Source organism: Hyalella azteca, unplaced genomic scaffold, assembly GCF_000764305.2.
Source record: "Hyalella azteca isolate HAZT.00-mixed unplaced genomic scaffold, Hazt_2.0.2 contig6587, whole genome shotgun sequence".
Lineage (NCBI taxonomy): Eukaryota > Metazoa > Arthropoda > Malacostraca > Amphipoda > Hyalellidae > Hyalella > Hyalella azteca.
In genome coordinates, this window is record NW_025936745.1 from 958,519 (window position 1) to 975,955 (window position 17,437).

Sequence of the window (17,437 nt, forward strand, 5' to 3'; positions counted from 1 at the left end):
TTGCAAGCAGGCAATGTATGAATATTGTTTGATTAGAAAATCGCAATATCTGAGTCTGAACAAAATATTTCTTAGAAGTTAACAAGCACAGAATTTTCGAGAGTAAATTAAAAAATGTACTGAGCAAATCCAAGATTTTTGGCAGCAAATCCAAAATTTTTGGGAGTAAGTTTAAAATTTGTATGGGCGAATTCAGGATTTATATGAACAAATCCAGGATTTATATGAGCAAATCCAGGATTTATATGAGCAAATCTAGGATTTATATGAGCAAATCCAGGATTTATATAAGCAAATCCCAGATTTATATAAGCAAATTCAGAATTTATATGAGTAAATCTAGTATTTATATGAGTAAATCCGGGATTTATATGCGCAAATCCAGGATTTATATGAGCAATTCCAGAATTTATAGGAGTAAATCTAGAATTTATATGAGCAAATCCAGAATTTATATGAGCAAATCCAGGATTTATATGAGTAAATCTAGAATTTATATGAGTAAATCTAGAATTTATATGAGCAAATCCAGAATTTATATGAGCAAATCCAGGATTTATATGAGCAAATCCAGGATTTATATGAGCAAACCTAGGATTTATATGAGTAAATCCAGAATTTATATGAGCAAATATAGAATTTATATGGGCAAATCCAGGATTTTTGTGAACGAATCCTGAACTTGGTTTTCTTCTATACCTACCAGACAATTAACTGATACATCACTAAACGCTTCATTAAGATCTCAAGTCAATGGACTCGTAAATTATCAATGCTTAATAAATAAGATTTTCCAAGAGAAAAATTTAGGCTGAAAATGCCTCAAAAGATTCTTCCTCAGGCTGAAGAAGCAAAATTGTAAGAGCTACAAAATAAAGATATCACTTTCTTCATTCACTAGAGAATTAAATGACCGTGACGGACTAATCGATTAGGAAAGTTAGGCTGGAATAAATTAAGTCCAATTCCAACTTTGAAGCCATGGACTTCATTTGAATTCTGAAAAACATCTCCAAGGAGGGACTAGTGCATCTCGCTCACACCTTGACGAACCAAAAAATGTTAGCCAAAACTTTTATTAAGCACTTGAAATGCTCCATTTATCGCGTTAACGTCAAGTGTTGTTTGTGAAGTAGAATTAAGCCCATCTTCGGTCTAGATATACCTTCCCTTCCTAATTGAAATTCCATCAATTAGAGAAGCTCGAAGCTACGAACTTGGGCCGCCACTATAGGCTATTAGGTCGGGTCACTGCAAGGCAGATTGGAATCTCAGGCTGGTGATTGGCCCCATGCATCCCTGAAGAATGCAACACATCACACGCACGCTCGGGAGCTGGTGCTTCGGAGTTGTGTCCGCCTTGCGACTGTTATAGACGCTACTTCCAGATAATACGTCTCTAAATATTTTCTTCTGCTAAATAAACATAATCAGATAATTTGCAAATATTCCTTCGTATTCAGGCAAAAATAGCGTTATGGACAAAATGAGCTGTTCAACCTTAACTTTATTTCGTTGATATCTGTAGATATTCTGATCACGTTATAAAAATCAATGGCTATGCCTTCCTAAATTCGAGAAAATTTTCTCATTAGACAATAAAGTTGGAAGCAAGGCTCATTTACGAGAAATGTCACCATTTAAATAATTACTCGCCCAGTCCTGGCAGTGACTGGCCTGTTTGACCAAGCAGAAAAGCACTTACAAATTCTGCTTGCTTCTAAAGAAAACGTCAATTAAGGCTAAGTGGTGTATTTACAATGCCATGCTCACTTTTGAAGTTGTAGCGTCTTGCTAGTAACTTATTAACATGTAAGTCTTTAGAGGCAGAATCTTCGTGACAAATTTTTCATTACAGTCATGAATTCAAATCTTTTCATTGTGCTTATGTTGTTAAAAACTTAAATATTCTCCTTAATTATTCTATGGATTGTTTGTTGGTTTATGTGTATCTATTGCCAATCGCGATTTGCATCAAAAAGTTGACTCACTGTGTCGAGTTATTACGTCTTGCTTCCGCTAGCCTTCAAACTATAGCCAAAATATATAACCTACTGTAAACTCTGGTGAAATCCACGTTAAATAGTAACATTTATTACCAGAAAGAAGCGCTTCACTAGTAATTAGAATAAAACGTGATTTGCTTAACACTGACAGCTCGGCCAAAACATGCCCAGCTTACCTCTTGCCTCTGATCCTACTTTGGCTTGCTCAAGCCTAATGGACGTTCCCTATACTGGCTTGGATCCTAGGCAATATTTGTGCTAATGAAGATTGAATATCGGCGGTGATAGCAATAGCGCAACATAATTGCTGCAGTGTTTGGGATACCGTGCGTTCGGACCCGCCGTTTGGGGCTCCAATCAAACTGTCATCTTGAAACGAATACGAACGGCCAAACATCGCGGGCACTCGGATGCAGTGACATTTTCAATCGTCTCGTTATTCCATTGGGTACTGAATGCGATGTTCGTCGAGGAATGAGATACCTTTAAGAAACTAAGAATAATAAATTTCATTAATATTAAAAATATTTCAACTCTGCTTAGATTTGGGGAATTGCACACATATTGTTCCGAGTTTTATTATGCCACATGCCTTTCATTAAATTGAAAATGGTTGCTTGCATCGAGAACTTTGAGTTTATTTACATGCGTATTGGCTGCCTCATTAAAATGAAAACATTGACCGGTCGTCGCATGAGCTCAAGTCCACAAAACGTTACAAGAATGGACTCTCCTCGAGGCAGTCCTTCTCCCTAGTCCACTCGCATATCCCATCTTCATAGGCGCAATACCGTCATTATTTTTGCCGTGGTAAAATTGGCTGCGCTAATGTGGATATAACGACTAATCAGTGCAACAACAACAACTGCTATTTGAGAGGCAGCAGCGAGCTCTGTTGCCATTTAACGAATCCAATCTTGCCTTCCCTACATGGGAAATTTTTTTATAGTCATTAAGTTAGGTTTTTAGGTTTAAACTTAAAGGTTACGTTTAATAATTATATAGTATTACATTTATAATGATAAAGTTAGGGCAAGGAAAGTTAAAACCAAAATTTTCACGTACTTTCATGTGAAATTATACATTCGCATTAAAAACAAGTTAAAACAAACAAACAAAAAAAACAATAAAAACAAATTCGCATTAAAAACCGAAAGGGCCGTGGTAAAATAATTAAATTTTCATTCCATGCTGTCTGTTAAAGTTATAAATGTCGGATTTTCACCGCTGATCTCAACCAACACCTTTTTTCTCTCCATAATTTTTTTGTATTTTCATGAATTTCTTTTCCCTTGCTAATTAAATTCTGCATAACTCTAATGTGTCAGCATCACTCTAGACCTGCCTCTTCCCTGTACTTCATTTAATCAGAATAACTTACATTTTTATACTCATCTTATCATCCCATGCATTTTTAAACTCCATTCCCCCATCACACCGCCCCTTCTCTTCGTGGAATAAAGCGGTAATGACATTCGCTGAGCTTAATTAGAATCCAATATGGAACATACAAGAGTATGACTGCAGAACTGATCAGAGTTACTGAGGATAACTCAACAACCTTTTTCCATATTAAAATGAGAGCACAAATAAAACATTTATTCGTAAATTATCAATTTAAATTTGTAATTATTTTTTTCAGATATCTTCCTTATCGAATAAGTAAACATATATGAACTAGAAAAATACTTTCTTGATGCTTAAAAACGTACATTTTGTCTCGATATTATAAAATAGCCAGCATTGACTGAATCATAGCAGAAATTGACGTTTTAAGAGAGCGAGCGTTGCTAACTTGCTAGCAGTAAGTTATTTAAAAAATAATGGAAAAATTAAGCTAAATCAATTACCGACTTCATTTTATCAAATCAATCGCTGTATGCATGATCATGGAATGGTATATTTCTACCGTAAGTTGGAAAAAAATATTGTGTTTTCTCTTCAAGAAAAACAATTTTTATGAAACAAAGAAAGTTTGATAAATGATATAGTCATTGTCTTTATCGAAGAGTCGTAGTGAAGGCAGTCACGTTGCCAGGCACGTGATGTTTATCACAAAGCTGAAAACACCGGCGAGCTTCGATATTGCCTACGCAATATTGCTATAAAATTGACAAGGAGAGTCTGTCAAAATGGAGACGAAGTTTTATTCGTGTTCTCTTGTGCCGCTTGCTCACTTGAATGTCAGACAATTTCCCAAATGTCGGCAACGTTGAAGATTATTTCTTTCGTTCCTAGGAAAATGGCGGGGAAATTATTAACATAAGAGCGTCGCATTCTTCTCGCCATCACAATGACTCGTCGCTCTCACTGCATAGTGTACTTGCGTCTTGTTTATCACATAGAGTTGCAGCTGGGAAACTCATATACATTAAATATATTGCAGCTCAATACATGTGTTAGAAACTTCAATGCAAATTATAGCTAAGCGAATATGCAAAAAAATCTATGATGTATATAATCTATAAAAAAAAACAGGAAAAGTAGCAAGCGAAACGCAAGAGCAGAAATCAAGCGATATAATGACGATGAAAAATCATCAACATCATTTTCTCTTGACAACGTTTACATTCAAATGATAAAATGATGATGATACATCTCATGATAACATTTACATCTAACCATTTATATCCATTTAATTCCAATGGATCCACTCATATTGTGGGAATTTATCCCTTATTTGAACACATAAATCTCAAGTGTAATTCTTGTTGCCATGACAACGGCAGCAACCCTCCCTAATCTCACACAGCACGCGTTCCTCACACAGCACGCGTTCCTCACACAGCACGCGTTCCTCACACAGCACGCGTTCCTCACACAGCACGCGTTCCTCNTGTGTTATTGCTGTGTATGTTGACGTTGCATTAATTGATGTGTTATTGCTGTGTATGTTGACGTTGCATTAATTGATGTGTTATTGCTGTGTATGTTGACGTTGCATTAATTGATGTGTTATTGCTGTGTATGAGCGGAACGGCAATGGAGACACTCATCCGTCGGAGAACGGAGTTAATTTATTATGAAATTCGGTACCTTGGAATTTAAAATACCACATAGCCCGGTGTTCGATGTTGAATAATTTATATGCAACCACGAAAACTCGTTAATTTTGTCGAACACTTGGCAACTCACGAGACGATTGCACAGTCGGGCATATTATACGCACGAAAATTTTTCGTCTGCTCATTCATTTCTACAAATCAAACGACGGAAACACGCGATTTATAGTCTATCAAAACCTGCTATTAATTTAAAGTTTAACCATTTCTTATTAGTGAAAAACATGTTCATTACTGGAGCGAAAAAAATCTCTTGCATGTAACCGCGGTTATGACTTATGCTGGCGCCCATCGCTGTGTCGGTCAAGTGAGCTCCGACATTCGGTCTTTCCAAATTACTTCACTCCGACTTCATTTTGTACAAGAGAAGAATATGTGATGCAATAATTTTCTTTCGAAGAAGGCAGGGAGGTTAATTAATTAAATTTTCACGTAGAAGCGAAAAAATTCTATGGGTTCATTTTGTAAAATTTAATTGGCTATCAATCGACCTAATGCGGGTGACATTCCTACTGAGTGGGTCTGGCATTCTTGGCTGCGACAATTAAGTTCACAAATTAGACTTGAAACCTTCAATTAAAACGCCTGTCGGGGCTCGTCCTCCAGAAAGGCAAAATGATTGGCATGGAAATAATCATCGACTCCAAATTATTAACATTAACCAATGTGAGCGAAGAGATTCATTCATATGATGGCAATATAACAATAGTAATATGTATTAAAAATATTAAAATGTTTACTTGAACACGAAAATCAGTTTTAGTGAGATATTCACTGAATATTTTGTGGCCCGTAGACGCATAAGTTTCAATATAATGTCATTTCAGTTGTTCAGGGCCAAGGTTCGAATATTTCTGTACCTGAATGACCCGCAGTAAAATTCAATTAAAAGTTTTTATTTTTCATGTCCCCCTCTAAAATCAAGTAAATAATTGAGTCGTCATATATTTTCAGTTTAATATTTCGGCTCGTACGTCTACCTCGATTTACAGTAATGAATTAGTTTCGGTTTGGTCGCTCGAGTATCGGTTCAACTTAGCGAAACTTTCTAGGAAGAAGCGAATCTCCATGGACAGTAGCTTCATTAATGAACGTCCGAAGACGTGAATTTTCCCTAATAACGATTTAAATTGATTTTTTACGGGCAAACACTTTAAAATTGTAATTTTTATTTGGAATAATCGAGTCAACGCTAAAAATTGAAATTAATGCGCTGTAGTCCAGTTTGGAAAAAATTAATATTGAATCATGTGAATAACAGTTTATTAATATGCGACCAATTTGTTATATTGCATTACAGACTGTCTTCACGTGCTGCATACTAGAATAAGATAATTGTAAGTTCACAAAAAATATTTGCATCGAAGTAACAAAAATGCCTGTCAAAAGCCACATCACGAAATGTGAATCACAGCTGAGCCAACTCATACAGTAGCTCGTTGACGCTAAAAGCAAATTTGCGTTTCGAAGGTTTAGTGAGTGTTAAGCAAGGCATTCCTTATGAAGGAATGAAGAGTTGATTGCCCTGAAATAGGCTGTAGCCTCTGAAACATCCCTGCAATGCACACAACGCAAGGTGCTTGGCTGCGCGCAAAAATCTTGTATTCGCCGAATCTGTTCTCCAGCACAAGTGTTCTTCGGAATTGCAATGCCGGCATCGCAAACGAATGTAAAAATTGGCTAGGCAATCCAGAGCAGATGGTCAGGGTGAAACTACATCGGCATCGCCGAGGACCATCCATAGGTGAGTTTTAAAATTCCAAGTGCACCTTTGTTGGGGTTTAGAGTCCGGACGCCGGCACGAATCCCAGAGTTTTTGCCGAGTGCTGGCAGCTGATGCAGTCACGGCAGCTAGTCAGACTCCAATTGAGAGTTCTGCTTGTCAGGAACCTCTAATTTCCGGCGCTGTGTATTCAAAAACTGAGTTCCAGAAAACCTTGTACAGTGTCGGACGAACGCTGCATTGAAATTGAATTTGCGATCTTAACTCAGTGAATTGAGCTGAATTTTGCAAAGATTGCGGGGTGACTAGAAAACACACCAACTGTATTCCAGACTCAGAAATTGTCGAAAAATTCTCACTTTATCAGAGGCCTATCGTCCGGTGCTATTCGCTTCGTATTCAATGAAGAAATAAAATTGCCGGCCACGAGGGTTCCATCGATGCCGGAAAAATGCCAGCTGCTGAATATGGAAACTTGGCCTCTGGTGTGTTTATGCAAATTGGGTCACCAGGTTTATTGTTAATGAATTCTAGTGCGAAAGGAAGACGCTGTCTGTTTCCATGAGAAGTTCGCTCTATATAAGCGCAGTTCTGTTGACAATATTTTTACAATACGTTGATCCCTGGTCATGATATTTTTTATCGTATTTGACCATTCATCAGAAGATTCATTGTATAACCGTAGTCAATGTAATTCGTATCTAAAGGCTTGCAAGGTCGCTAGATTGCAATCAGAAGACACTTGCTCCGCGAAGTCCTTCATAGGGGATCTTTAAATCGCGTACATGTTGACAAATCCCGAATGTCATTCAACAGCCGTTGTAGCCTAGATCCTTCCATTATGATTAAAATTTTTGCAACTAAACCTTTTATGCATCGGGGACATTTAGGAAGTGAATTTAATGTGGTAGATCATGGCAAAAAATTCACATGAAAGAAGTGCACAAGCTTTATGCAAAACTAGGTGTAATGCAGAAGAAACAAAACTGGTGCTGGTTTTGCTAACAGTAAAGTGGGGTTTTCGTTGCCATAAAGCAATATTTTAGCGTAAGTAAGGTCGAGTATATTTAATTTTTGTTCTGTTATAAAGTAGAATTTCATTCGGTAATAGAAAAAGAATGAAATTTAATATTTTTTACGCTTATTCACAGTTGTTCTGTCATTTTTATACTAGTAATTATACATGAATTTTCCAAAATTAGTCAGGGTATTGCCAAATACTCTGACATTTGCCAAAATTAGTCAGAGTTTTGCCAAAATTTGCCTATTAGTCAGAGTTTTGCCAAAAAGTTCCAATTACAAAGTGTTTACAATTTTAATAACCGTGAGTTCAAATTTTTTCCAAAAATGTTCCCGAGAAAAATATCCGAGATCAGAGCTCAGGAACGCTACGAGTGTCTCATTGTTGTCCGAGTCAGGGGGCAGCCTTGCATCATTTGTTCCTAAGGGACGGCGTCTCTCCTAGCAAGACTCCTACTCGATGGATCATGCAAGAGTGATAAAAGGAGAGTCCCTGAGAAGCTCTTGCCGTGAGTAGGTGCTCCCACGTAATGCTGCTCACCAACTCCAGACGACCTGCAATAATAACTTCAGTACATAAAAAATCTCCTCCTGGCCAACGTATTTGAGGCCGCCTCTCGAGGCTTCCCGGTACCGCGAAGACATCATTTGGCCGAGATGACCTGTGACCGAATGCTGTGGTTCGATGCCAAATCATTATGTGCAGTATTAGTATTATGAAACTTTTAAATTAAAAATTTTCTTTTGAATTATTAATAGTTAGATTTTTGTAGAATAATCTCTAATTTTAACTACACATACTGCTCATCTCTTAAGTACAGGTCAAATTATAACTGTAACTTCCAGAAACAGGTACTTGAGTTGCATTTTTTGTCTGATCGCCATTTGCGTAGCCGTTCCCCGTTTGTAGCTTCCTACGATACTCGACCTACGGCCGCTACTGTCGATTTTGATGTGAAAAGTTTGTGCGGCGATCGTTCAGAAGAGTGACTAAGTTGCTTCTGACGAAGAGCAGAGACCCAAACGAGCTTCGCCTGACGAGGAGCAGAGACTCACTCAAGTTTCACCTGAGGAGGAGCAGAGACTCACTCAAGCTTCGCCTGACGAGGAGCAGAGACTCAACATGATGAAAATTTAAGGCTTGATAATTAAACACAAATTTAGCGCAAGCTATACAGGATAATGACGTAACTATGATACAATATTACCATAAAAATGTTCTTCTTTTAAATAAAACAAGTTTCAACTTCATAACGTTCTTAGTTTTTTTATTTATTAACAAATTAAAAGGGTTACTTAATTCTGGTTCACCCTGTACAACGTTGAACGGCTTATCAAAAGGCGCCGCACTTTAAGCGAGTCAATGTATGTATCAGCTTCATAGCATACCAAGTTTATTTGGACGGTAACATAATATGAACCGAGGCTACAAGAACAGCAGCTGCACAATATTAAAATGGAATCCAAATTTTTTCCGAATGGAAGCCATGTCTTGTCAGTGATACATTAGGGAATAAATATCAAGACAATCGCTTGGTAATCAATTACTGACGATGCAGACAATTTCAGGAATTTACTAATAATGCAGATAGAAGGCCGGTTCGCTTATATCGTTGGATTTCGTCTATCGAAAGCGTCTTCATGGAATTGACTTGCTGAGGCCTCTCGTACGAGGTAATCCTTTCAAGCTTGCAAAGTCCTTCTTGCTGCTTCCACCAATCAATTTCCTGCGTGAGCTCGAACGGAAATTCAGTGTTTCAAGGCAAATATCCCATAGGAAGGACTCCGAGACTAAGAGCCAGACCAATCATGGGCCTGTCAGTTTGACAGCCAGACAGAGTTGGATTTAAGCGTCTTCCGTTGTCTTGAGTAATACCCTTGAACGGCCAGGCTATCCCGACTGAACGCTTGTATTTGTAGGCATTGTTGTCAGTCTCTTGTAAGCGGATCAAAGTGCAAATGGCCCAGCTGATAATGAAGACCGTACCGCCTGAGACCGATCGACTAAGTCCCTGCCAACGCCTCACTAAACCAACAAACTGATACGTGGAGCACAACTGGAATCTCTCATTGTGGGCAGCTCCGAGATCTCATCCATGTTTGTTAATATATATAAGTTATTATCCTTCTATTTGCTCAATTAAATTTAGCAAGCCATCTTGTCGCATCTCTGGAAGTCTCTTATACTCTGGTACATTTACGCAGCCATTGTTCCTATTTTCGATCTTAATCCTTATTTCGAAGAACAATAGAAGCAATTATGTGGGATGTGAATTTTGATTTGAATAATAAACAATTTCCAATAATCTTTGTTTCGGATTAAAAGTTTGTCAGTCTTCTGATATATCAATATTGAATTGAAATACTATTTCTCTTGGCGGGAACCGAAAAACGGAAATAAATATGGATTTAACTTTCGCTGTAAATACTCTTATATGCCATAAATCATGCTTGAATTGAACTTAACCGTGATAATACCATAAATATCCAAACCATATACAATAAATATCCAAAATCCCATCACCCAGATGAGTCGCAAAAGAACGGCCAGCACCAAACACAGCTCGGCGCTGGTGCGGACTGTGTGGACACCTCGCGTCCGGAACACAATGCCACGAGGCGGGCAACTGAGGTGACGAAAAAATGGGTGGCGGGAAGTGAAGAGCTGCAGGAGAAGAGAAGTGCACTGCAAAGGTAACCCAATATTGTGGAGTCCTTCCATTGTGTTCAGCTGCGAGCTCAGGACCGGCTGACCATTACTGTATTGGTTGACGACCCAACCCCTCCACCTTGCACTTGGCAACGACGAATAAAACCTCCTCATGGTCACCTCGTATTGTCGAACTTCAAACTGAATTCTATCGTTTTTTTTGTACATTATTTCCAGTTTGAAGGGTATTTATAGCCCATGACAATCGTCGTGTCTGAGACGAGTCGGGAGGATCATAAGAGATCGAAAAGGTATAACATCAATTAGGATCAATAATGGTCCTAATTCTGAGTCATAATATCAAAGATGATCGAAAAAACTAACTATACTGTGATTAAGGTTATTAATGGTCATGAATAACGCAGATGAGATTATGTAATATATTAAAATAATTTTATTTAATTTTACTCCGGTGTCGACTCTTCGGCCAATATGAGATGATATTAAGCAAATGTGTTATCGCAATTGTGGTTTGACATAACACTATAATAACGGATTAGAGATACACATCGGAGAGTCGCACCACTGTGAGCGCTCATTTACGTTTACAGTCTTTAAGAATAAATGATTTTGAAGGCGCACTTTTTGAAGATTTTCCCGGCTATAGATACCAATTATGTTATTCATCCCCAAGATACTTTTAGTCTCCTAAGTTGTAAGTTTTGAAATATTCTAGATGAATCGTTGGGAAACAATTCCAGTTTTCGGATTTAAAAAAACAGTTTTCAAGTTTTCAGTATTATTTGAAGGACATACATGAAAGATACTGAAATTTAACAGTTATATTATTATGATTGCATAAATATGAATACAAACTTCGAAATCAATTTGTTTGATTTGTTGTGGGTAGATTCCAGCAAATACAATATCAAATCTAAAGAAAGTTCTTCAGTTCTTCTTCTTTTAGTTCTTCATGGCTTTTTGAAAGCGAATAAAATGAAACGAAAATCCAAAGAAAAATCCCCATTCATTGATTGAGAATTATCTGAGACTAGCTTCATCATCTAGCTAAAGATATGACAATAAATACATATTCAATTAGAGTGATTGAACTGTAGAAATTGCAATTTCAATTTGAATTCTTGATCATTAAAGAGCTGTTAAATTATTAGCTAATTTGTGATCTAAGTAATAAAATAAAGTCGTTTACTAAAATAATTTCAGCGATATCAGATTTAATATCAGCGTCTTTAGGGAATTTTAAATTATATATAATAAAGTTTACATACAATAATAGGGGTCAATAATATAAGAGTACGGATCTCGTTTCCCTTGCCCAGCATCAGCGTTGAGCAGGAGCTTGACTTTAAAAGAAACTTGTGTTTTTCAGAGAGCTTCCAATAGGACATCTCCTTCTCATCGTGAATATTTACACCGATGCAGAGTCATTTCCTTCATGACAACAGGGCTCTCATATGCGCTTCAAAAATGTCAAGTGACACTTTCTGTTACAGGAAAAAACTGCGCGTCCTGTCAATGACTCGACGAGGCTCGATATCGCCGAGTAAAATTGCTTGCGCTTCCGTCAAAAATCCCGTCAAAAAAATCCGTATCGCCGTCCCTGTGAACTTTTGAAGAACGTGGCCGGTGATTAGCGCGATAAAATGCCATACTTAATGAAGACCTAGAGGGGAGACGAGCAAATATCGCAGTTATTATACTTTTAGGAACATTATTTTAGTTGCGTGAAGAATTGGGATGTACGGTGTTTTGATAGACTGGAAAATCGCGTGGAAGCTTTAATCTATTGCGAATAAATCAGGTCATAAAAAGACTTGATGAATGACGCAGAATTTGTCTTTCTTTGATGGCTTAGAGTTCAGTATTATCGGAATCCATTGCTCGTGCAGCGCCATTGAATATTGCCGCGTTGTTCTGTCTAAGTAATATGGAGGATTAAATTTGGCTTCCGAAGTTAGAATTGATGATTTTGTGCTAGAGCTATTATATTATTTCTAGTTAATCGACTAATTGAATACGAATTATTACATTAAAAGAGAGCGCAGTGCTCATGCTGACTGGTACCAATTAATTTGCGTGCAGTCTTGTTACGTTACTTTTTACAATATAATTAGTGCCTAATTTCATGATTTTAATCCATGACAATATATTACTCTACTTTGGTTATCATCATTCTTGAATTTTCCCGAACGCGGTGAGACTGAGCTTATTATCAGAGCCAAAAAGAGCAAAATTTTATGTGTGTGTAGCGAACTGCGACATTCCTTCGAAAAATTCGCCATATAAATCGCACTCGAATAATTAGGGGAGTTTCCGAGGAGCTTGGAGTTCGTATGCTGGAAAATGTGCCGGGAACTGCAAAGCCGACATACTTACGTTGATTAATTCGGAGCGAGCTGTGATCAGTTGGTTCAGATAGCCTGAGCGGCCTTCCCGTGCATGAATGTCCTGGTGTTAACTTGGAACTTTTAGTAGATTTCAATTCAAGTTTTGTAATGAATCATGACAGTATGCTCAGAAAGTTCCGAGTAATAAAACTAAGACGACCGAAATTAGTTTTATTCTATTATGCACATAGAAATGGTATTTAACTTTGCCTTAAACTGATTTCCCGATTTAATAAATCCTGAAACGAGGGTTTGTCGTTTGCCTAAAGATTAGCATCTATATTTGTATCCATAATCTAACTCTTTGCTTGATTGTCGTTTGTTATTGTTTCATAACATGTGAAATTTTTGCCATGACCATGCAACGTGATTGTCTGTCGGAAATTTCTTGCATCGGTTGAAGTCATGTCTTGAAGTCAATTTGAAGTTGGGGGATGTTCGACGGCCAGCCGAAAACGCTCGAACAAAGGCGGGCAGCGTTTGGTGCTCCATCACAGTCTAGCGATCACAAGTCTTTGGTCGCCCCCAAACTAATAAAAGTGTAGCCGACCGCAAAGTTCCTGCTGGTCACAAACCGCAAAGCATTTCCCTCCGCTCGATGGAATCAATCATTCCTTTGGAGACTAAAAAAAAGTTCGGCGGTGGGTAGAATAAAAAACTCCATCATCCCTCCAATATCGGCAAAATGAATGCCTTCAGAAGACTTAGCAGGTAAAGTTTGACTTAGCACTGCGACCCAGTATGATGTATGTGAATAAATACACGCTTAAATGACTGGGCTCCTTTTACCCGTCGATCTTCACTCGACCTATTTCAGCCATTCTATTTGAACCTCCAAAATATATCGAAACGAAACTCACATTTGCTGCGTAATATTTGATCTGTGATATACTTATAGCATGCCTTAATTGTTTCGATGCATATAGGCAGGACCGCGAAAATACGAGCCCGGGTGCGTTAGCTCCACGAAATGAGTAGAAGTGCGAAAATTAGGCCGAATTTAAGGAATGAAGGTGAATGAAGCGTACTCTTATATGACACAGACACACGTATTGATACGGCGCACGTAGACCGACATTTATCCTACGGAATTTGTATCACGACATCTTGACTCATGCTTTCTACACGAATAATATTTAAAAGATACTGAGAAACAGGAGCTGGGCCTGCAATATCGAAATGCAATATGTAAGATACGACGTTAGTAGAAAGGAATCTTATCTTATAGAATTTGTATAGCGACCCTTGCTTTCCACACGAGTAGTTTCAGGAGACTAAGACAGAGGGATATTAGGGTGAGAAACTCGTCTCACGACACGAAACGGTCTGGCAAGACAGAAACAAATGACGGCCGCGGCTGAAGGATCGCTCAGATTTGCCAGCGCTGAGCAAAACTCCAAGAAGGGGATTTGTAAGCGTCTTTAGATTAGATGGAGAATGACATCATGTATCTCAGTCACATGATGTCCGCCAGTCCGACCTTTAATTGCATGCTACACCAAGTTTTCGCCTACTTGACAATCCTTCCTTTTGAGAGAATTACGTGGTCAAATTGTAGGAAAACGACTCACTGTCATGAAAAATGGCTAGTAAAGATAACTAAATGCAATTTTTTTAGCTTGAACTCATGTGATCAGAAGCAAAATTACGTAATTTTTGATCAATTAGGAGTTGATATCCGCCGCGGCATGAAATGTTACGCCGCGTCTGTTTTGGAAATGTTACATTCAAAAGTGTATCAACTCGAAAGTATATGATCTCTGAAATTCCTTCTCTGCAGATTTTGCATTTATTTTAGGGATAATGTGGCTTTAAATTATATCAAGAAACCATCCGATAGGGCGGATGTGAAAAGAGGATTGGCAATTAGTTACTAGGATGGGGGCCTCTTGATGCCATGTCCATTCTTGCCCTATGTTGCTACTCTTTTAGCGGTCACCAATAAATAGATTTTGATTTTATAAAACAGATTTTAAACTGAAGTATCATAAGCTGACGCTTACGGAGCCTTATGACGTTAGGAAAATAAGAGACATACTTGAAAGCAAATGTATTTGTCTTCATAATTTATACCCGTAATATCAAATGTTAATCTTGATCGACCAAAATTTGCTGGCAATACAACGACACATCTCTCCCACAAACTATAATTTCTTACGAAATTTAGGCTATAATATCGACATTTAACTGAATCGACTTCCCCTGGTTAAAATAATCTTGATGTTCTTGTCATGAAATTATTACTTACAAGACTATAATAAATCTATCTTTCTATTTCTCCATTGACATGTTGTAAACTTACACATATGACAGACATTAGGTTGGGAGGTGATTCCGACACTACATGCCTACAAACCATCATAACAACTACACTGCTATGAAATGCTCAAATCTCTCTGTATTAAGCATAGTCGTGTACGAGTATTTCACTGAAACATACCTCAGTGGGGTCTTCTTAAAAAAATTGCATCGGTTGTGCGAAAAGATTTAGTAATTCCGGTAGCCTATGCTCCCTCATTCTCTGTTGCAGTGAAGCGGTCACTGAATTACGTCGAGTGACCGCCTCGCATTTTACGGAATTGAGCACCAGATTAATTAATTAATGATCGGTGCCGAGCCAAATGGAAATTGTCAGAAGCTGCAGAGCTCAAACTATTATTTATTATATGCAGTAAACGCATCATGAGATTGCTAGCACCGAACCTACTCCAATATTGCTCGAGTGAAAAATATTTTGAGGTGTAAATACTTTACTATGAGTAGACACAAAATTCACACGTTAGAAATGCCTCCTGTTGTAAAAACTATTGAGCGTATATTAGATGTTCTGCTGAACAACTTGATTCCGTTAGTTGCTTGACGAATGGCAAATTGTATGCTTTCCGAAAGTCTATTAACTGTGCTAGTTGTTGCATAGCGTGTTTTGTCCGAGATGTTATTCCTGCGGTTCATGATACTCTTTCCTATCATACGTAAACTAGATGTAACAATTATCTAATATCAGTTACTTTCTAATATGCACATTTGATACAAATGTAATTATATTTTGAGAATTAGGGATTTATGGGGATTTATTGGGGATAAATGTTCACGCTGCCGTTGACTTTTAAAAAATCTTCCTCATTAGAGATCGTTCTCAGTATCGTGTTGTACATATTGCCAACTAATATCTATTCAAGTGCATCAAATGGGCTCGATGCGCCTCATTGCGTGTAATGCGACTCGATTATATCAGATAAGCTCATTACGTGCGCATTGTCAGCAAGTAATCCTCTTAGGACGCACTGGATGCGCGAGCCGTCGCCTAGTTAACGTCATCTGAAGTTTCGAGTTTACCTTTGACTTGAAACAGTCAACTGTCAACTGCTGCAGACGATTCGTCGGAATTTTAGTGATATTTTCTATTCAACAGCCATTTCTGAAATTTTTCAAATGTTTTCAATAGATTTTTCACTCTCCTTTACAGATGTATTGGCTATGCTATAGTGTTTGACGCTCTTTCGTTGGGAGATTTATAATTTGTCTCGGTACAAATATTTGTATAGGTTATAAATTTCCTTCAAGCCAAATAATTTTCCAAAACCTAAAACAATGTTGAATGTTTCGTGAGAAATTTCATACCTCAAGCTTGCTTTTTTTCAAAACATTTTTAAGCCATCTTGACAATTTTGTTCGTACTCGTTTTTAGGGAAAAGTTCTTCGTAGAAATTTGTGTGGACAGATTCGAGCGAAATCCAGGCGTTGTTTGGGGGACCCTAGCAACGTTTCGCACTGAATTATATTTCTGCATTTCGCTTGCACGGGGCACGGAAAATTGCGTTGACTGTGCTAAAAAATGAGTTATTTGTATGCTCTTTGCCTCTTGGACTGTTTCAGCTCTTTTCCCGTGCAGTTAAGTTAGGTCTTATAGTAAAGTTTTTATTAGAAGCTGGCTCCCGATTGCGAGCTAAAAAATATATTCTGCGAAATAATATGTGTTTTAGCCTTTTTATTCTGACACTGTATTTCAAAATACTAAACTACAAAGATTCTTACTAATTCATTAACAAATGTTTGCATTCAATACCATATTTTAAAATAAGTCAGTCGCACGAGAGAGAAATCATATCAAATTAACTAACAGCCAACACAATCACTGGGTAATGTTACTGCACCATCACGCAACCATATTATTTTATCTTAGAACGCTTTGCTAAACGCTGATTTCCTGCTGATTATAAATGAAAACTACTCGCCTTGACATAACCAAAGAAACCGAAACTCGAGTAATGACTTTTATTGAGAAATTCTGGGTAAAACTTTTGTTGGTCCCATCTTTGTGCCCAGGCCGCGCCGCCATCCATCGCACATATCGAAGAAGCGCCCTGGAACACTTTGGCGTCCTCCAATGAAGAATACAAAGAGCGGGACTAAATGTGTCCAAGAGCTTATCCATTATGCATACATTAGAGCCAACAACGATTTCCAATAACACCTCCAGCAGGAATCTTTTGTTCCCTATTTTTGTGCTTTTCGGCAAACATCTGAGTTTAGGATAGGCCCAGAAGTGCAGAGAACACGCTTGAAAA